Genomic DNA, 23,015 nt, shown 5'->3' with positions numbered 1-23,015 from the left:
TCACTCATCTTCTTTGCCAAAAATAAAAGATTAGAATTTAGAGAAAAAATAATATTGCGTATAAATGACGATATCATGTAAACAGAAGTTAAAATACATTCCACAATAAGTATTTAAGTAGAGGGACTATTGACCTGGTTTGTGTAAGGATTGGTTGTTGAACCTCAGATATGTGCTTGTTCTCTCAAGCACTTCTTTTTCACCACCAACAAAATTGGAAGTCACGATATAGACAGAGTAATTTTAAACACCAGCAGTCAATCAATCTTTTTGTATTCTCCATTTATCAGCATTGTGTTTTCTGGTCTGTTCGTCCGTCCATTCGTTCGTTTTTCCGCTCGTCCTTTTATCCCGCTGAGATTAAAGTATGTAGTCGAGGTAGTTTTTGATAAAGTTGAAATCCAATCAACTTGAAACTTAGTAAACATGTTCCCTATGATATGATCTTTCTAATCTTAATGCAAAAGTAGAGATTTAATACCATTTTCACGGTCCCCTAAACATAGAAAATGATAGTGCCGGTTGCTCCTCCGTGTACTTGGGACACATTCCTGTTATGGTTTTGTTATTTGTATTTTGTAATTGAAAAATATAGCACAAACACAAAAATGTCTAATATCAATTTATGTCCTCCCAATATATTTGATAAAAAGCCTTTCATCAACCTGCGGAGGTTTACTATTTAAAGCCTATTTTATAAAATGTGTCACAGCATAAAGAAAGATAAAAAACCAATTGCAATGTTGAGCATATAATCTCATACACTCATATGTTTTCAGTGGTGACTGTTGTACGCCATCGTTACACGTAAATGTGATAGATGTTGATGGATTTATATCACAGTGTGATCTATCTTTTGGTGATGGACATTCAGTTCAATCTGTAGACGCTGTGTCTGAACCTCCCGGTTCATCGGTAAGTTATCGAAATTCGCGTTTTTAGAATCTAAATGACTATGGGTAAAGCTCATTGTTTGTACACCAAAATGAAAATAATGTTTCGTCATTGGTTGAATTTCCATTAATTAGAATTTTTTAAACCAATCACAACGTTTTGGTGTACGTTTTTGAAATCATATCACCCAGAATGCATTAGATTCTAGAACGGCGAAAAAAACACTTGACTTGTATAATAATCTCATGCCCATTAATTGCCTTTTTTTCTTGAACCTAATAAATATCAGCTCTGTCGTAACTTGTTTACTGAATTAAAGGAGTGAAATGGGTTTTTGCAACCATGTGTCATGATTATGATTTTGTTTAGTTTGAAATCTTTTATTCACACACATGGTTTGAATAAATCACATCACAAACCGTTTATCCAACTTTGAAGATTACTATTTCCTTGCTGAACATCATACATTTTTGCCGTTTCACTCTGTCGCACTTTCATCCATATCAATAAACGGAAGTCTAAGACACAATCTTATCCTTCTTTTACCAATGCAGAGGTTTTGGAAATTTGTATTGTAAATAGATCATGAGGGCCGCTTGACTTGTAGTGGTACATACTTTTCTTTGAAAACGGCAACATGTAATCCTGGAAAGCGTGATATTGAATCTAAGTGGGAATTTAGAATAAACTAGACAAATTGTGAATGCTTACATGTTCACATCCTGCATTGACGTACCTATAAACACAGACTGATTTTAGAACTCCATACGTCGATATATTCATATTTGAGAAGTGAAAATAAACCAGACTATTTATGCATTTAAGTTACAATTTGAAAAAAAACACTGTCAAGATTTTAAGCAGGAACGAAATATCCATCAAGCAGTCAACTTTTCTACATGTATTTCACAATAACTATACGTGTATAACCTTTTATTTTGTCTTTCAGGGAACAGATATCTACACAATAATTATTATAATGACAGTTTGCGTAGTAGTTGTTATAATTGCAGTTATAAGCGGCATTATTTTACGGATGCATCATATTCAGTCGAAAGACACACTGGTCAGATCTTCAGCCAGCTCAGATACTACAACGAAAGAAAAATTTAACGCTGAAATGATTGCTAAAATAAAAGGATTATCTGTCACTGAATAATGATTGAATACAAAAATGGCTTGTGGTATTATACGCTTACATACACTGTAGTTATAGAAATTAATATGATAATGTTTAATGGCAAATCTTTGCTTCCTTTTTGTAAATTTCAATCGATGCAAGCAATAGCATTGAGCTACTGTAAATTCAGAAATGTGGCGAATATTTTTTATCATTGCAAGCAATGCCACTGGTTGGATACATACATCTGTATGCATTTTTGTCTATTCCTAAAATGCACAAAACAATTATTTCACATTATAGTCATTAATCTAAGGCCGTGTTCACACCAAACGCCGTGTATAGTAAACATGTTTACATTTGGTTTAATGAACTGTACACTAGTTTCACATAAGATTTGTCCACATCTATACACCTTGTTTAGTTACCTGTACATAAGATTAGTTCACACTTGTAAACTATATGTCATTTAAATGTTCATTACGTAGAAACCGAATTCAAATTTTCAAACAACTTTTCTAGCAGTAAGGGAACGACCATTTGACTTTAAAAAAAGGGGGATGGATTTTTCCACAATTTGATTAAAAAAAAAATTGGGTCATACAGATGATTAGAATGAAAAAATATTCTGAATCCAAAGTTTCCCCATACATTATAGTGTTAAATATTGAATTGCTATCATCGAAATAAATATTAACTTTTGCGCGAGAAAAAATTCGGACTCAGACCCCCCCCCCCCTTTGTTTTTTAAAGTAAAGTGGTTGCTCCTTTAAGAAAGTAATTCTGGATGATTTGCAGTAGTTTAAAGATGTCTTGACTACGCATTAAAAAAAAGGCTGTAGCTTGATAGACAGAGAAAAAGAATTGCGATTTTAAGGATCAGTACATTTCTATCTTTTCTGTTTGTTTCAAATGATATTTTTTCTACAAGTTTTTCTTTGGCAAAAGAAGAGGGTGATATACTTTTTTTTTTTATTTCTAATTGTATTTTAACGGATCAGAGATTCTACACAAACAAACAAGTTACCTCACCCTTTTTCAGTAATGCATTAATGAGTGAATCGTTGTTTGAAAAAATACCAGTGGCAAATATTTCTGTCAGGTGTGTACGTCCAGTCGATATGGGAAGCACAGGCACTTGTTTCTGTCAATATATGGTTTACTATCCATACCATTTTGTACTGGTATGGATAGTAAACCATATATTGACAGAAACAAGTGCCTGTGATGGGAAGACCTTTTCTTATAAATTATGTGTTCGGCAAAGATGATGGATGAGTCTTGATAAGGGGCTAATAAGGCTACGTAAAGTGTTTTATAACAAATAAATATATCAAGTTTAGACAAATATTTCTGTAAAGAACTTTATTAATAAGTGTTATAAGTATCAATTTTATATAAAAATCGTTTCTTTTTTTACGTATAAATGGAAAAATTACAGTTCGGAATGCCTAGTTTTGTGTACACTGAACCTACACAAGGCCTACATCGACTATCGACTGCATGTAGGCAAAACATGATTTAAACTACATGTAAACATTGAGTTTTATCAATGGGAACGTAATTATGTTTAGTTTATGTGTGAGTTACACTAACATAACACCGAGTTTAGGTCAATGTGAACACGGCCTAAGATTTCTATCGCACTACTATGTTTAATGTTAATTTACTATGTTAATGGTAATTTACTATGTTTAATGGTAATTTACTATGTTTAATGGTAATTTACTATGTTTAATGGTAATTTACTATGTTTAATGGTAATTTACTATGTTTAGTGTTAATTTACTATGTTTAATGGTAATTTACTATGTTTAATGGTAATTTACTATGTTTAGTGTTAATTTACTATGTTTAATGTTAATTTACTATGTTTAATGTTAATTTACTATGTTTAATGTTAATTTACTATGTTTAATGTTAATTTACTATGTTTAGTGTTAATTTACTATGTTTAGTGTTAATTTACTATGTTTAATGTTAATTTACTATGTTTAATGTTAATTTACTATGTTTAGTGTTAATTTACTATGTTTAATGTTAATTTACTATGTTTAATGTTAATTTACTATGTTTAATGTTAATTTCCATAAGTATTGATTCACGGATACCTTTTGACTAAAGCTTTAAATATAGATTAGTATTCTACTGACTGGTGTAGACTGTATATCTAAAGTCTACATCTACTGTGATATTGTATTGTTCCAAATAAATGTTGCATATATATCACATGTATAATCTTTCTGCAATACAATTGAACAAATAAATAAGGTTTTATAATCATTTCTTTATAGTCTTATCGTAATGAATTTAAGTGATAACGGATTGTCTGTTGGCTGATTCTTGTATTTTGTTGTTAAATACCTTGTAATTTGTTGTTTTTAACCTTGTATTTGTTGTTTATACTTTGTATTTTGTTGGTTGATCCCAAGTAATATATGATGGTTAATTCCTAATATGTTGTTACTTGTCACAGTAGATGTAGACTTTGATTTCATGTTGTGTAATGTTGAAAGTCCACCGACTAATAGTTCATACATAATAAGCACAGAAAAAATAAACCAAATCGAGTTATGCAGTGTTTCGACATGGTGGACGGACTGGAAATATGCAAAAGCATTGAAGAGCAAAGAAGATTAAATTTAGCCACGCAACTACACTTTGACGAACACTTACAACTTCTGTTTGTATTCCACTGACTGGTGTAAACTGTAAAGTCTATGTCTACTGTTATATATCCAATTCACCATTTGTTTCCAGTGATATGTAATATTCCTCACTCTTCGTCCCTGTCTTGTTACATTGAAAAAGCGACCAATTATCTAAACATGATAAAAAAATATTTTACACGCAATTATTGATTGAAAGCTCTGTACTTCATAATGTTTGTCTTGCTATTGTAAAACAAATGTGTCCTTGTCTTATATTTTTGCTAATGTGCTTTGTCCATATGCCTTTGGTATTCTTTGGTACATATGACATGGCTCTGTTTTTACACATCCCATCATTGTGTTATTTAGCTATGGTAAATTTTTGTATTCTTGTCTTTAATTTTTGCTAATGTGCTCTGTCTATATGCATTTTTGTGCTTCTTTGTTACATATTGTTTGTTTTTGTGGTAATTAAGGTTATTACACAACATTTTACCTATTATGTCTGTTAGTTTTGTTCATACATAGTTATTACTAAAATAAAATGTGATTCGACTGTCTTACAAGTAAGATGTTTAGCTAACTATAAAGAAGGTTTAATCCATCAATTGTTACATAATAAAATGCCTGTACCAGGTCAGGAATATGACATTTGTTATCCTTTTTTTTATGTGTTTGAGCTTCTAATTTTGCCATTTGATTAGAGACTTTCTTCTTGAATTTTCTTCGGAGTTTATTATTTATGTGATTTAACTTATAATAACTAATTTCTGCAAACCATAGACCAACAAAAGAGCAGATGTTTTACCTAGGGACTACCAATACGCATTTTGGTCGACAAATAAAAAGATTGTTTTGTACTAAAATTTAAATCCTGGTATTTAATTATGATGAGTTTATTTAATAGGTCTATAGTTTTTACACATTTATTGTGTAGTCCTCTTCTTTTCGAAACAATACAAATGGTTAAGCTGAGTAACTTTTTGATATAGAAACATTTCCAATATCAATACACAGAGGTATTATGTTTACATCAAACTTTTGAGTTTCTGAAATGGACATACATTCAAGATATTAACCCAGTTGTTTTCCGCTAGTTGCATTGGGTGATGACGTAAGTTTTTCCCAGTTTTTACGAGATTCCATTTGTTGATATACCTTGGAGTTCGGAATCTATTTCAGTAAATTATTTTATGAAAAGTTAAGTTTTGAAGGATTAAGAGCTTTGCATGATGGAGACATATTCAATAATTTGAAATAAGTTCATTACATCAAATTTGATGATGTTCATGAGCAGAACAATTAAATACAGCTATTCAACGTGTCTAAATTTCAACGCCATTGTTGGATATTCATGAAAATATTTATAAATGCTGAACAGATGCAAAACGAAATAAGTGTTGATAAATACCCATCTTAATACTTTGTACTCGTCCAGCTGATACCATCAATTTTCTTTAAAAAACAATCCAAAACAACCAAACTGTTTGAAAATAACCAAAGGAAAAAAATGTTTCAGAAAAATAACTGAAAATTCATTTATCATATAAATATGGATAATCAAAAGAAAGTTATCATTTCGGGCAAAATACACTTTAACATTTTAATGGTTATCAACTATGAATTTCACATGTAAGCATCAAATATTACATTAATATCAATAATGTGGTCATTTTTATAAATTTCCTGTTTACAAAACTTTGAATTTTCGAAAAAACTAAGGATTTTCTTATCCCAGGTATAGATTATCTTTGCCGTATTTGGCACAACTATTTGGAATTTTGGATTCTCAATGCTCTTCAACTTTGCACTTGTTTGGCCTAATAAAAATTTCGATGTGAGCGTCACTGATGAGTCTTATGTAGATGACACGCGCGTCTGGCGCACTAAATTCTAATCCTGGTACCTTTGATAACTATTTACACCACTGGATTGATGCCACAGTTGGGTATCATTAGTCCAGTAGTCAACACTTCTATGTTAACATGAATATCAATGATGTGGTCATTTTCATAAAATTCCTCTTTACAAAACTTTGAATTTTCGAAAAACTAAGGAATTTCTTAACCCAGGTATAGCTATTGATTTATGAAATATATTATTATGTTCAACAAATTAAATTAAAAAAAAATATAGAAAATATAGAAACTAAAGGTTTTCTTTGATTGAGGTTAATGTCTGGCGCACTAAATTTTAATCCTGGTACCTTTGATAACTATTTACACCACTGGATTGATGCCACTGTTGGTGGACGTTTCGTCCCCGCGGGTATCACTAGTCCAGTAGTCAACACTTCTATGTTAACATGAATATCAATGATGTGGTCATTTTTATAAATTCCTCTTTACAAAACTTTGAATTTTCGAAAAACTACGGAATTTCTTAACCCAGGTATAGATTACCTAAGTCGTATTTGGTACAACTTTTTGGAATTTTGGATTCCGAATGCTCTTCAACTTTGTACTTGTTTGGTCTAATGAATATTTTGATGTGAGCGTCACTGATGAGTCTTATGTAGACGAAAAGCGCGTCTGGCGTACTAAATTAAAATCCTGGTACCATTGATAACTATATAAAATAATCATTTAACTGCAAATATTGAATATCTGATTTTTATTCACCTTTCATTTAATATAGCTATTGATTTATGAAATATATTATTATGTTTAACAAATTAAATTAAAAAAAAATATAGAAAATATAGCAACTAAAGGTTTTCTTTGATTGAGGTTAATGTTTGTACAATCATTATAAAATCAGTAAAAACTGCCAAGTGATCGTTTACAGTTGAATACATTTCAAATATAATAACGGTTAGAAACTATCACTGGTATTAAAGAGATAATCGTAACTGCAATTTCGATTATCCCAATATGGCGACGGCAGATATAGGGAAAATCTTTTCAGTCATTTTCTCAAATGCAGCATGTTTTCGTCAATAGTTACTCAGCTGCAAGGTTTTTCTATACCATTACATCATATTTGAATCGTAACGGTGCACTAAAATTGTCTAAGCGCTTTGAAAATTGCCGTTGAAAAATTCTCGATGATGATCGTAACTCGGAAAAAAAATATTCATAATTATGGTATTGAAAAATGAGAAGATAATCGTAACTGGATTGTGTTTTATTGTTAGTAACACTAAAAAACGTATATATGATAGCACATGATGAAATTATGGTGATGGATTAATCACGTTTCAACATCTTATGGCATTTCTTACTGTGCATATACTAATAATAGTTCTAATGAAAACAGCTACATACTTATATCATAAAATTTGAAGGTTCAACAAGCTTCGATGAATTTGGAAATTGGAAAAACACAAACTATGTTAAAATACAGAAAACTAAAAAAACAGAAATCTCACAAAAAAATGAGAATAAACGAAGAGGCAATTTTAAAGGAATTTATGATATATGGTAATAATTGTCGGGCGAAACGCACGTGTCACCCTACATCAGATTTGTGATTAAGACTGTTAAAACATTGATTTAACCTGAATAAAAACATAGTAAATGTAGAAAATAGTGTTTTAAATCATTTATTGCAGGTGGCTATATGTGATATTTCTCCTCCGGTAAGCCACTGCTGATTCAATTCTAGCCCATACCCTATTATGCCATAATTAAGTAGGAATAATGTTCAGTATTCGCCAGAGACAGTTTGATCCTATTCTATGTTGATAACATACTGAAAATTACATGAAACTAACCCTTGTTATTTGTTTTGCACAAATATAAAAAAAAAATACAAAATCCCAAATACTTGTTTCTTAGGTGACCGTTTTGTAGTGGACATGTTTACATCCCCCCCCCCCCCAATCCCTATATTGCAGTAGTAACACGAATGATTCTATTGATCAAAGCACGTACTAAGCTGTACTGATATTTTTTTCAGAATTTTAAAACCAGATACTGAAGAAGATTCGAACCGTTTCGTAGTGGACATTAACAAAAATACGGTATCACTCTAGTCCATATAATGTGCTCTTTTTTTCCAAAATTTAAACTGCCGTTATAAAATCATAACGTCTTTTGTAAGACCCTTATGTTTGTATCTCTTGCAAACATTGAGAATGAATGTTGAATAGGGCGTCTAGGGACATGGTATTTTTGGTTATTTTGAATCCTTCAGGAATCAAAAGCTTAATAGTTCCTCTTAAAATAGTATGTTTTTTTGCTTAAAAATGTTAAATATTATTGCATGTATGGACTGTACAAAAACTCACTTGTAAGATCTTGTAAAGATCCAACACATTTTTAGAGGCTGGGACAAGAAATCACGGTTTTGTTGAAAAACGCCCATAAATTGAGATATATAAGTAAATTTGTCTTATATATTAACCTGTACGTTTCTTCATTTATTTTTATTTTCCGTTAATGTCATCAATTAACTGGACATTTGCATTTTATCACACATTTACCCTTGAAATGCTAAAAGACACATTAATTATTTTTCAGTTACTATTATCCGATAAAGAAATTACGATTATCAAACAAGAAAAATTCCATAGAGTTACGATTATCATCACGAATTTTTCTACGACAATTTTCAAAGCGCTTAGCCAATTCCAATGCAACATTACGATTCAAATATGATGTAATGGTATAGAAAAACCTTGCAGCTGAGTAACTATTGACAAACACATGCTCATTTGAGAAAAATGACTGTAAAGGTTTAACCTATATCTGCCGTCGCCATATTGGGATACTTAGTACCAGTGAACTATGATTCTTTAATAAAAAGCTGTAATTATATATTACATTATCATAGACATTTAACTGAACCTTATATAAATTTTTTTATCTTTGACTTTGCCGACATCAAAAGATCGATGTGGGATAAAAAAAACTTAAATCAAATAATTTGGGGGTGGGGAGGGGGGTCAACATTGCTGTAAGTTTCGTTTATCCAAAATCGATTAAACATTTATCCATATAGGTAAATCACTTTATCCCAAATTAGGTTAAGAAGGGGGGGGGGGGGGGGGGTCACTGAAAAAAACTAAGTTTTTTTTATCCTACATTGAACTTTTGATGTCCTCTCTTATTGTAGGTATCAATTGATTTTATTTACTATATTACAAAAACAAAATCACAAGAGTAAAATCAAAACAAGATAATGAAAAAAGTATTTATACAACAAAAAAAACTTTTACATGATTTAGGTTAATGTCTTAATAATAATTATAAAATTAGTATACACCGCTGACAAGGCAGTAATCTTAAAGAACAGAATACATTGAAATATAATAACAGTTATCAACAATGAATCTTCACATATAGAAATAACGGTTAGTATTTATAACATAGACATTTAAATGCACATATACAAACCTGTTTTATCTACCTTTTATTGTATAAATCAATTGATTTATTAAATATTGAACACTGAACTATTTCAATGTTTTAAAAATAATCATGAGTTATGAAATATGTCTGAAATCCCTCACTGAATATAATGACTGGACCTGTGCCATATACGAAAGAATGAATTTTGATGACAGCCAGTTTGGATACTATTAGCTTCCATAAAGTCGGTTGATGTAATTGCATGTGAATATGTAAGATTATATATTGTAAATATCAATATACTGTGTTTATAATCGCAAGAAGTTGTTTATTTAAAAATGGATTATATTAGTATCATTATTGTAACTTTTTCGATATGTATCGAACAGACGAGTGGATTCTTTGCAAGAACATTTCGAGATGGAAACTGGAGGACTAAAAGCCACTTAGATATAACAGGAACGGGAACCTTCCGAGCGATAAGCAAATATATCAGCGACAATAAAGGAGGATCTTTAGATGACTTCTTTCGTGATGGTAAGACAACCTTTACTAATATGTATTTGCTACTGAATATTACAGTTTGCTCTTATGTCACCCTTTTACACTAATGTATCATGTAAGAGTAACGGTTCAAACTCACAAACATGTTTAACCTCCCCACATTATGTATGTGCATGTTCCAAGCCAAACGCAATCAGTGATTGGCGTTGGTTCATGTTTGTGGTATTTATGTGTTATATTACTTTGTCGTTTATTCTATATTTAAGAATGGAAATGTGGAATATGTCAAAGAAACAACAACCCAACTAGAAAGCAGATTACAGCCGAAGGCAATTAATGTGTCTTCAAAGCAGCGTGAAATTCCAGCACCCGGAGGTTGACCTCAGCTGGCCCCTAAATTAAATGATGTACTTGTTTAATGCAAACGAACTTCGCACTAAGTCTAAAATATATAAATGAAATTTAAAACAAACCATACAAGATTAACAAAGGTCAGATGCGAGGGTAAACCTGTTATCCGATATCTGAACCCTCCCCTTATACATCTAGCCAATTTACAATTAAGAAACACACGACAATTCGCACAGTAAAATTAAGTTTAAAAGAAGTCCGAGCCTGATGTCAGAATAGGAAACAATAGAAACTAAGCAAAAATGGCAATGATACAAGAATGAACAAAGGGCTACTAGCAGTTACTTACATGCCAGCTCTAGACCGCAATTAAACTGACTGAAATATTATGTCTTCATCATATTACACTTACATTTAGATCAGAATGGCAAGCATACAATGATGACGAAAGTATTTGCATTGAGAAATGCAGTTGCTGATACACAGAAGATTAAGAAGGATACAGCTTATATTCACTGTCACGCTGATCAAATCTTTCTCGGTAAATTGTAAATAAAAAGCAGTTCATAGTTAGTCTCGTTATAGTATATGTCTATTATTATTCTTTTATATGATTCATACTGTATACCAACTGTAAAGACTGCTGACCCACACAAGTGATTTGTTCTTAAAATAAAATTCAAAAGACTTTATCGTTCAAAAGCTGAAATTGACACTTCGTTATTTGTATTTGCATTTAGGAAGGACACTCGTGCAAATATAAATTATTTCTGAAAATATCATTAAATTTTGACGAACTTGGAAAATGTTGGGAGAAAAATATATATAGCCTTTCCGACGTTTTCAAAATAGAGAAAATACATGCAATTTTCTCTTTTTTTTTTCTAGTATCATATATATAATCAAAAGACACTGTTAAAATGAAATATGTGACGAACAATTTAAGCACCAAGTTATATAAATGTACAATTAATGTAGCTAACCATAAACGTTTCACTTCCAGACTTATACTATACGAGTTGAAAGATACTCGATAGATTCACAAGTGCTTATTTCCGCAAGAGCATCATTTTGTAACTTCAATTGTATATATTGTATTCACAAATTAAATAAACTGTTCCCTTCTATTATCACGTGATTTGTTTTGATTCCAGCGCATAACTTCGTAAAATCTTGTAAACAGAAACTGGTTGCGCGAAAAGATGACATTGACGAATTCATAAAACAGCTTGGTGAATGCCTCTATACTATACAATCATTTTATAGTAATACGAACTGGGTAGAAATGAATGGAGGTGTTGCATATGAAGATTTTGGTAAATATTGGGGGAAAAATCAATCAGACATAATCACAACAAGAGGGTACAAAGTAACACAAGCATTTGGTTCATAAACATCTCGATAAATGATTTGATTGTCAAAATATAATATGGAAGAACCGAAATTCACAGAATCGGTACTTAATTCAAATGCATATTCCTTTTCAAAACAGATTTCAAAATAGGCACTGCATAATTATTATGAATGACATATTTGCCATTGAATCATGACATATATATGCACTATAAAATTCAAAACAATTTTTTTATAGACATAACTTGAATTTGTTCTAGAATTTTTGTATCTTTAATTGAAAAATAATAAAAATGAATACCCTAAATTACAATAGTAATTACCACAAACTCTCACATAATGTCTTTTTATAACAGGAATAAATGATTTAATGGAGGTAGCAGCCTTGGACGAAGACACCTGTCTAGATAATGCAGATTACAAGTATGTAAACAATGTACTGGAATAAGATAGACATGAAAGTACGGAATTTAAACGTTAAAATACAGGTTGAAAGATATTATCGATTACCTTGCAGAAATTTGGTTTAAATAACCTATGTGTGTTAACCTGAATTAAATGAAAAACTGTTTTTTTGCAATTTTCAATTTCTAGTATTTGTGTCTCTTAGTTTAGATCGACAAATACTATGAAATTGTTTGAAAAGAAAAAGATTGATTAAAGAACATTCATATCAATAAAAATCGAAAGTATATGCCAATGGAAAAGACCGAATGTTGTTAACAGAAAAGTATCGAAGTGTTATTAATCATGTAAATGTTATTGATAATTTAATTTGACAACCTCACAGGTATACATTTACTTTAATCAAATGCAAAACGGACATTTTTGTTCATTTTCAGTTTAACTATCAATCTAATATATTTCAACAGAAACTTTGAAATAGATTTGAAAGTTAAGAATTGTTTAATGCAGAAAAATCCAGATAAGAAATGAAGACAATTGTAATACAAAAAAAACCCACAGTGATTGTAACTGCGAGTGTATGTTTACTTTTATTTTAACACTGTCCGAGGTTTATTAAGCAATTGAGTCTTCGTACGATAATTTTATCAGATTATTAATATACCACTCCCGGGTTTATTTGTTGTTAGAAAAGGCATTTTTAGCAGATTTAAATTTGTTCTTGATTTAATTATTCAATTATTACATACTTTTTTAGTTCTGAATGTAAGAACAACATTAGAGTGAACAATAAACTGACAAGTGGATACCATCACGGAAGGGGCAATACCAAACCTGCAAGTAGGTATACTAAGAGAACTCTAAACTTATGATATCCGTTTTTTTAAGTTTACCAAATATCAAATACCACACGCATATAGATTTTGATGAGGTGAGTATTGAAATTTGTGAAAGTCACATGAGGTATAGTGCATACTATTTATACACGTGGAAGGCAAATTGAGACATCAGACGAATAAATGTACGAATCAAGTTGGAGTTTAAAACGCTCGTTTGATAACAATGATACTTTATATTTACTTATTGTAAAATTCGACAATATTTTTGAATGCAAATATAGTATGACATTGCTAATTCTTATATGAAAGTTAGATGTTTTAATTTTACAACTTTAATAAATATGTTAAATCTGTAAATAGTTTTAAAACCGATCATTTATTTTCTTTTCTTAGAGGCAATTGGTTCATCAACTGGTAAATGTAGTCACGGAGGTCCTGATGATGACAGCAGAAAACTTGTGGCCAGATGTGGCATCAATAAGGACTCAATTACTCCTGAATGGTCACCACATTCTGATCTACACAACCAGGCATATGAAGCCGCTGTACAGGCTACAGAGAACTTCCTTGTAGCTAATGGTCAGTGATGTTAAACTAAGTTTGCAGTTGACTTTATAATGGTGATAATATTAGTCTCTATTGAAATGATTTAACTAATTGCAAAAAGTAAAATCACAAAAATACTGAACTCAGAGGAAAATCAATTAGGAAAGTCCATAATCACATGGCAAAATCAAATAACAACACGCATCAAAAACGATGGACAAGAACTGTCATATTACTGACTTGGTACAGGCATTTTCAAATGTAGAAAATGGTGGATTAAACCTGGTTCTGTATTCTTTTTTTTGTGTATACTTGTTGCAGTCTTATCTCCACTAATTCATCATTTGTGTATTATAAACATAAAGACGTGCAGCAATGTTCCTTTACTGATTTGGTTCTCAATAAAAGTAAAAGGAACATTGAACTCATACGTAGAAAATACTACCATGTAAAACAAAATAAGAACAGACCTTCCCAGCCACGTCCACTTGTATTTTTTGTCTATCTGATGACTAAAGCCCTTTTCAACTGATTTATATAGTTCGTTCTTATGTTGTACTGTTATACCACTGTCCCAGGTTAGGGGGAGGGTTGGGATCCCGCTAACATATTTAACCCCGCCACATTATTTATGTATGTGCCTGTCCCAAGTCAGAAGCCTGTAATTCAGTGGTTGTCGTTTTTTACGTGTTACATATTTGTTTTTCGTTAGTTTTCTCGTTTGAATTGTTTTACATTGTCTTATCGGGGTCTTTAATAGCTGACTATGCGGTATGTCTCTATTAATGACTTGCTGCCATGCATACAAAAACCGTTAGGTATTCATCACATTCGCACGAAACTTTATTCATTTCCCCTTTCAAAACTTCATTCTCTGTTCAATTTATGTTTGGAATCCACTGTTACAAACCCTCATTCAAACCAATACAAACTACAAGCTATAATTTCGGATATTGCTAGTCACAGACTTTTCAAGCCAGTTCGCATTGGAAAAGCCGAAAAGAGAAAAGATCTTTTCTAAATCTTTCCTTTGCCAACAAAGGTCTCGATGGCGTCAACCTAGGCAATATCCTTCATCATAAATTAGTTCAATCGAAAATACCTCCTTATTTCAAAGACCAGTCTGTACCAATAATTTCTTATACCTATACCAAACCTATTGCTACTAAAATTTTCAATTACAAACGCGTTTTGCAGGATCTCGATATTGACGACTTCAAGTCTAAACCTCCTGATTGCACTTGTGCTAGTTCCCAATTCACATATAATCCTGCTGGCCACGTTATTACCGGTGACCTTAACATTGTTAATAACACTTCTCTACGAAACGTGTTATCGAAAGGTCCGAAATATCGTGAGCATAAATCCATCAATTGGAAATACAATTTTAAAATTTTGATGGATTCAGTCGAGGATTATGCAAGGCAATGGGCAAAGCGCGAAAAGGAAGACATATACACTCTATCCGAATGGATTAAGGCAGTGAGGTCGTTAATACAAATCAGAATTAAGAAACTGAATGGGTACATCAATGCCCAGGCTACGTCAATCTTAAAAGATCCAAATGTTGCTAAACACCTATCTGACCTCCATGATAAATATGTTGTTGTCCCCGCAGACAAAGCCCCAGATAACATCGTTTTTGTTTGTAAAAGTCATTACATTAATTGCTTGATAAACGAATTTGGTATAGACAATTCACTTGGAAACCCAACATATACCCTCACGACACTTATCAAAGAGGAAATCCTTGATAATCATAGGTCTGTTCTTTGTTCCTTTGGTATTTCAACCAAAGATGAAGAACTGGATCTTCCATCACTGTATTGGATACCTAAACTACATAAGTGTCCTTACAAACAACGGCATATTGCTGGGTCTTCCAAGTGCTCCACGAAACCCCTTTCTAAATGATTAACATCTATTTTATCAGCAATCAAAGACGGGCTTCAAAGTTATTGTGAAACTGCATATTCTAGAGGTGGATACTTAAAAAATCCAAAGATCTTTAAGAGTACATACAATCTAACTCTCTTTCATCTTGTAACAGTATTAAAACATTTGACTTTTCTACTCTTTACACAAGTATTCCACATTCCAAACTAAAAGACAAATTAAAAGAGTTGGTATTACTTTGCTTCATAAAAAAGAATGGCCAACGTAGATACAAGTATCTTGTCTTAGGGAGGGATAAATCCTACTTTGTAAAGAATCATTCTGATTCAAACAAAAAATTCTCTGAAACCGATATTATCAAGATGCTTGATTTCTTGATTGACAACATATTTGTTACGTTCGGAGGGCGTGTTTTTCTACAGACTGTCGGGATCCCAATGGGAATAAACTGTGCCCCTATACCTGCTGACTTGTTTCTTTATTATTATGAGGCTGACTTCATGCAGGAACTTCTTAGGAAGAAAGATAAGAAGTTAGCAATATCCTTAAACTCTACTTTCCGCTATATAGATGACGTTCTTTCACTAAACAATTAAAAAATTGGTGACTATGTGGATCGCATCTATCCCATCGAATTGGAGATAAAGGATACTACAGATACAGTTAAGTCGGCTTCATATCTTGACTTTCATCTAGAAATTGACAATGAGGGTCGGTTGAAGACAAAACTTTACGACAAAATAAAATGATTTCAACTTTCCAATTGTGAACTTTCCATTTCTAAGTAGCAACATTTCAGCAGCACCTGCATACGGGGTATATATCTCCCAATTGATACGATATTCCCGTGCTTGCAGTTCCTATCATGATCTTCTTGATAGAGGAAGCTATTAAACCAAGAGTTCCAAATGGTGAAGTTGAAATCATCCCTTCGTTAATTTTACGGACGCCATCACGAATTGGTTGACCGTTATGGAACGGTCAACCAATTCGTGATGGCGTCCGTATATATAGTTTCACAAATGATATCGAATATGTTCCTTACGTCGTAACTACAATCCCCTTCCCTTTCATAAATTTGACCTACCGAATTAGACTATTTACCGGATTTGTAATCACATAAGCAACACGACGGGTGCCGCATGTGGAGCAGGATCTGCTTACCCTTCCGGAGCACCTGAGATCACCCTGGTTTTTGGTGGGGTTCGTGTTGTTTATTCTTCAGATTTCTATGTTGTGTCATGTGTACTATTGTTTTTCTGTTTGTCTTTTTCATTTTTAGCCATGGCGTTGTCAGTTTGTTTTAGATTTACGAGTTTGACTTCCCTTTGGTATCTTTCGTCCCTCTTTTTTTACTCATTGTTGAAGGCCGTACGGTGACCTATATTTGTAAATGTTTGTATCATTTTGGTCTTTTGTGGATAGTTGTCTCATTGGCAATCATACCACATCTTCTTTTTTATATACTATATACAAACAACAGTATACAAAACATAATAAAGAAAACTAAAGACTGATCAACAGGAACCTGGGCCAATATAAACCGGTCCGGGGATGATCTCAAGTGTTCCGGAAGGATTAGTATGCAAATCCTGCTCCACATGTAACAATCTTCGTGTCGTTCATGTAAGTATAAACCTTTGCATGGAAAGATGTAAAATGTTGGATTATATTCTTCCTGTGTTAATATGTATAATATCAATGTAGTCCATTATGTTTGACTTGCCTTGAACTTATTATCATATTTATCAAGACTGGCTCTGAGAGAATAATATTAAGGGGAAGTGTTCTCTGGGTTTGATCTACAAAAGGCAGGGTACAAGCCTATATTTCGTCTATTGTAAGTAGTTTTTATTCAAACATTTCGATAAAAAGGATGGTTCTTTCCATGACCGAGATCCTCTATTGATATACCAGAGCAAAAATGATGTCACCTGCATTATGAACTGTTTTTGTCTAGGAACTGGAGTGATATACACAATTGGACCAAAATTATTTGAAGATGTATTTCATGTTAAAAGACGGAAGGATATGACTTTAGCTATGGCAATAGACTATACGGCATCTATGACAGACGATATTGCCGCTGTGAAAACAAAAGTGTTAGAACTGTTAACAAATACTGTAGGATCTGCCAATGAACCAGCTGATTATGTTCTGTCTTTGTTTCATGATCCAGGTAGGCATTGTTTTATCACTTTTTGTGGATACATTTTGACTCTAGAATTAGTTGCTTTCTGAAATTGGTAAAATGAGAAAAGTATTCTTATTTCGGTGTAATAAGCTCATGTATATCATGTATATTGTAGTTTTATTTGTTTTTCTTTAATCTTTTTTTTTTAATATTCAATGATGATTAAAGTCAATGAGCATGCACGATGAAAAGAAAACTTTCGTTCATGATACACTTATAGTTTGATTGTAGATGTATGTTTTTGTTGCCTGTAGGTTAATAGATTGTTTTCACTTTGCATTATCGAATTTTTATTTTCAGAAAGCTGGAATTTTGCCTATAAGTACGTTGATGGGTATGAAATGATAAACAAAGTTCAAACAATCGAAGCACAGAGTGGTGAAAATACAGACTGTGAGGAATTAGCAGCAGCAGGGATGTTAGCAGGTATTTTGTAAATGTCAGTCTGACGCGTTTCTATTCGCGTTATTTGAATATTTTAGCGATTATACCACAGTTCCTTATTGTATATTATATATTGAATTACTGTTAATTGATGATATATAAATTTCACGTTTCTTTAAATATAAACTTTACTTATTGTTTATTTTTGAGATAGAAAATGAAGATGACTTAAACAAAAATTATGTTCTGTGGTAGAACTAGTGTATCTAAATTTGCAAAAAAAGTGACAATTAAGATAAAATCAACCGAGATATACCACTGTTCGAAAGTCATAAATCGATTCAGAGAAAACAAATCTGGGTCAAAAACAAAAACCGAGGACACACATCAACTATAAGAAATAACCCAAAGAAACAACAGAAATACTGAAGTTCATAAAAAATAAACAATAATGCAACATACATTGAAACGAACTTTAAGAAAACAATTTCCATTTGTCTGAATTGGTACAGTACATATCCTTTGAATAGCGAGTAAAACCTGGTCCTCGCACTTTTATGGCAATATTAAATAAAAACCTAAAATGACACCATTACATGAAAGGAATACAGTACAAATAAATGCAAGAACATTTAGGACAGAGAAAAAAAAACCAAACAATACAATAGTTCATTTCGACATGCTTACCACAGAATAAAAACCAATACGTAAATACATGACACACAGAAAAAACACAACAGAACTGCGAACTGTCTGTGACATGACTGAATCAACGCCAAAAAAGTGACGTCACATTTAAATTTCTAAATCATTGATATTAGTCAAGATGAGGTTTGTTATTATGTTATTCTAATGTATTTTATTACAATTACAACAAACTAATAATCTTATCTAGCTTTGAACCATTGTGGTGACGTCTTTTCCTACAATCAACGCTTCCAGAATCCGTCGCTGAAATGGACTCACCAGATTATGTTTTTCATTTCCTATATGTGTCTAATTTCATTAAGTTTGAATTGACTAATTTACTGATTTTTGTTCACTAATAGAATTATTTTAAAAACTTACCTATAACTTTTGTAATTTGATTTCCCTTCTGTCTTTTGATTCTGTTACGTGATTCTGACATCAACATATCGACGCAACCTCTGGACTACCAATGGGTTTCGATTTAAATATCTATTTAATATATATAAATGAATATATGATATACATCGACACAACGGACACACATGGGTTGTACCTTTATATATACATAAAAGATAAAACGTATAGTGTGAGTTGATAGCCACGAGGTTTCATGGTTAAGTTAAATTAGTTAAACACAACTGAAGGTCATCTCTGAAATATCTTTATTTTCCCTATTCTCTAGTTGGTTACAATACCTTAAAATTAAGAATAGGCTGAAATTTTTAAAAGACATTAACACAATAGTTTACGTTATAGATACAGGGGATACGCGTTGATTCATGAAAAAAAAAACATTAGCCCTCTTTTTTAAGAATTAACGCTTATCCATTATATCTATATTACTTATCAGAATTTCTTCTAAATCCAACTGTAAAGCAAATAAAGCCTGTACATTTAGATGCGTAAAACTACAATCTTACAAATTAATTGGGTAATTACTTTTACACACGAATAAAAACAGTAGAATCACAACTACAAAAGACAAGACATTAAACAATATCAATAATTACAAATACATCATCATAACTATATACATGGATTTTAGATAAACAAATACCGTGACACGTCTTATAAATGTAAATTAACACTCAGCAAAACAGTCGTTTTAGGGAATAAGTCATTTTCGATACATTGAAGACCAGACTACGTAAATGGGCTACCAAGATCTAAGACGAGGTAAAATTAGTTATTTTAAACACGGACACATCGTGCGAATCAATATATTCGTGATGATGTACATAACATTTACGGAGTGTCTTTTAAATCTTTCTTCCTCAAAACTTTGTTGGAGCAGTTTCAGCTGCGTAAGGTACACACTTACGTATAAAAAAATCCGTGTAGTGTAAACATGCACGAGGATAACGTATCAACTGTGATACATTATAGCGGGTTATTTTCGCGGGTGTAAAATTTCGCGATATTCATTGAATAAGGTATACGAAATTTTTTGACGGTTATTATTTTGGCGGATTTAAAACTTATATCAATTCCTTTATATGTATACCTTGAATAATGCGGAATTAATTGTGGCGATTTTGTTCTATCAGCGAAAATGTACACCACGCAAAAATAAACTGCTATACGGTATGTAAACACCGTATATATAGCAGTACTGTAAATCCCGTATATATGACAGTACTGTAACCACTGTATGTATGACAGTACACAAAACACCGTATATATGACAGTACTGTTTCTAGCAATTATCATTATAATTGACTGAAATTGGCCTTGGTATCTGTTATTTGGCAAACTTAGTGAAAAGTAAAATCACAAAAATACTGAACTCAGAGGAAAATCAATTTGGAAAGTCCATAATCACATGGCAAAATAAAAAAAACAAAACGCATCAAAAACGAATGGACAAGAACTGTCATATTCCTGACTTGGTACAGGCATTTTCAAATGTAGAAAATGGTGGATTAAACCTGGTTCTATAGCGCTAACCCTCTCACTTTAATAACAGTCTCATCAAATTCCGCTACATTTACATGATGCGTTAAATAAACAGTCGAAAATTAATAAAATAGTCAAAATATGGGTACATCAGTCATCATCGTATATCAATTTTAAAAGGAACAATTTAACAGGACACAAAAACATCTTCTATCTACGAACACATGGATTGATTTGAGTGTCTGACGTCAGAAAAATTATATACGTCACATAAATTTGTCGTTCAATGTGCATACAAACAATTTGAAATTTACATAGGCAATGTACGCATACAGGGTTAAAAAATCAAAAGTATGTAAGATTAACTACAGAAATAGACCGAGATTCAAACTAGTCCAAAAGTTATACATAGAATTTATGAGAATCCAAAACTTTTAAAAGGAACAATTTAACAGGACACAAAAACATCTACTTTCTACGAACACATGGATTGATTTGAGTGTCTGACGTCAGAAAAATTATATACGTCACATAAATTTGTCGTTCAATGTGCATACAGACAATTTTAAAATTTACATAGGCAATGTACGCATACAGGGTTAAAAAATCAAAAGTATGTAAGAATAATGTACCTTTTGATAACTATTTACAGAAAAAGACCGAGATTCAAACTAGTCCAAAAGTTATACATAAAATTTATGAGAATCCAAAACTTTTAAAAGGAACAATTTAACAGGACACAAAAACATCTACTATCTACGAACACATGGATTGATTTGAGTGTCTGGCGTCAGAAAAAATATATACGTCACATAAATGTGTCGTTCAATGTGAATACAAACAATTTTAGAATTTACATAGGCAATGGTCGCATACAGGGTTAAAAAATCAAAAGTATGTAAGAATAAATTACAGAAATAGACCGAGATTCAAAATAGTCCAAAAGTTAAACATAGAATTTATGAGAATCCAAAAATTGTTAATTCCACTACGCCATTGATTGATTTTGACGTTTGTGGTTCAACGTATATAGTAATTCATATTAGAAATATATCATAATGACATATTATAGACAAATATCATACTGACGGGATCTTTTAAAGTACAGAGTCACGTTATAAGAACAAAAGAAATACAAAGAGTCACATATACAAAACAAATCACCAAAAAATTAAAGCCAATACAAACACATTGACGAGATGTATAAGTACCGAGCCACGTCAAACGGATATCACATAAAACCATTCAACAGTAAAAGTAATCTTAATAATAGAACAAAAACAAATAAAAGAACAATAAAACATGTTGTTAAGATGATACACAACATCAGTACGCGGAATCTATACATCAAGACCATCGTGTATTATTTGAGAAGTTGATACGGAATATTTATCAACAAGGTCTTGGAACCTTCCGATGAACTTTTTTAGAAAAAGGACGAGACGTTCTTTGACATACCCCTGGTTCATCAACTTTCTACTCAGACACTGATGACGTTTTACAAAGTCTGAATAGGAGCTGCAAGCTCTTGAATATCGAATAAGTTGGGAAATATATATCCCATATGCAGGTGAAGTTGGTATATTGCTACTAAGGTGGGGGAAATTTATAATTTCGAAATTAAAATCGTCTCGTTTGTCATAGATTCTGGTACTGAACGACTTTCATCTGATTTTATCTGTGTATCTCTTTATGATTTGACTGAACATTGTTTTGATGGTTTGTATTATATCTTTGCTTATACAAATTAACGTATTATTGCAGGCCAGCACACGTTTTGAAAATGTTTTCAGTCAATTTTTTCTGAGTTATTTTAACCTTGTTAAATGAGCATTCGTGTTTGTGATATTTTTGAAAATAATGATATTTCCTCATTTTGACAGCAATACAACTGATGAGAGATGATTCACCTCTATATGTATTTACGGATGCAGACGCAAAAGATGCTGGTCGACTTCAAGAAGTCATTGATGCAGCCAAAGCAAAGAATATCTCAGT

General features: G+C 31.8%; 1 protein-coding gene across 1 annotated transcript in view; it reads left to right on the top strand.

Annotated features, from left to right (window-relative positions):
* LOC134718650 (uncharacterized) overlaps window positions 1-23,015 on the top strand; it is a 52,629-nt gene that overhangs the window by 18,608 nt on the left and 11,006 nt on the right. The window lies entirely within an intron of this gene.

This window comes from Mytilus trossulus, chromosome 5 (genome assembly GCF_036588685.1).
Source record: "Mytilus trossulus isolate FHL-02 chromosome 5, PNRI_Mtr1.1.1.hap1, whole genome shotgun sequence".
NCBI classification, from domain to species: Eukaryota; Metazoa; Mollusca; class Bivalvia; order Mytilida; family Mytilidae; genus Mytilus; species Mytilus trossulus.
Note: the sequence above shows the minus strand (reverse complement) of the source record. Positions and strands in the feature narration are given on the sequence as shown.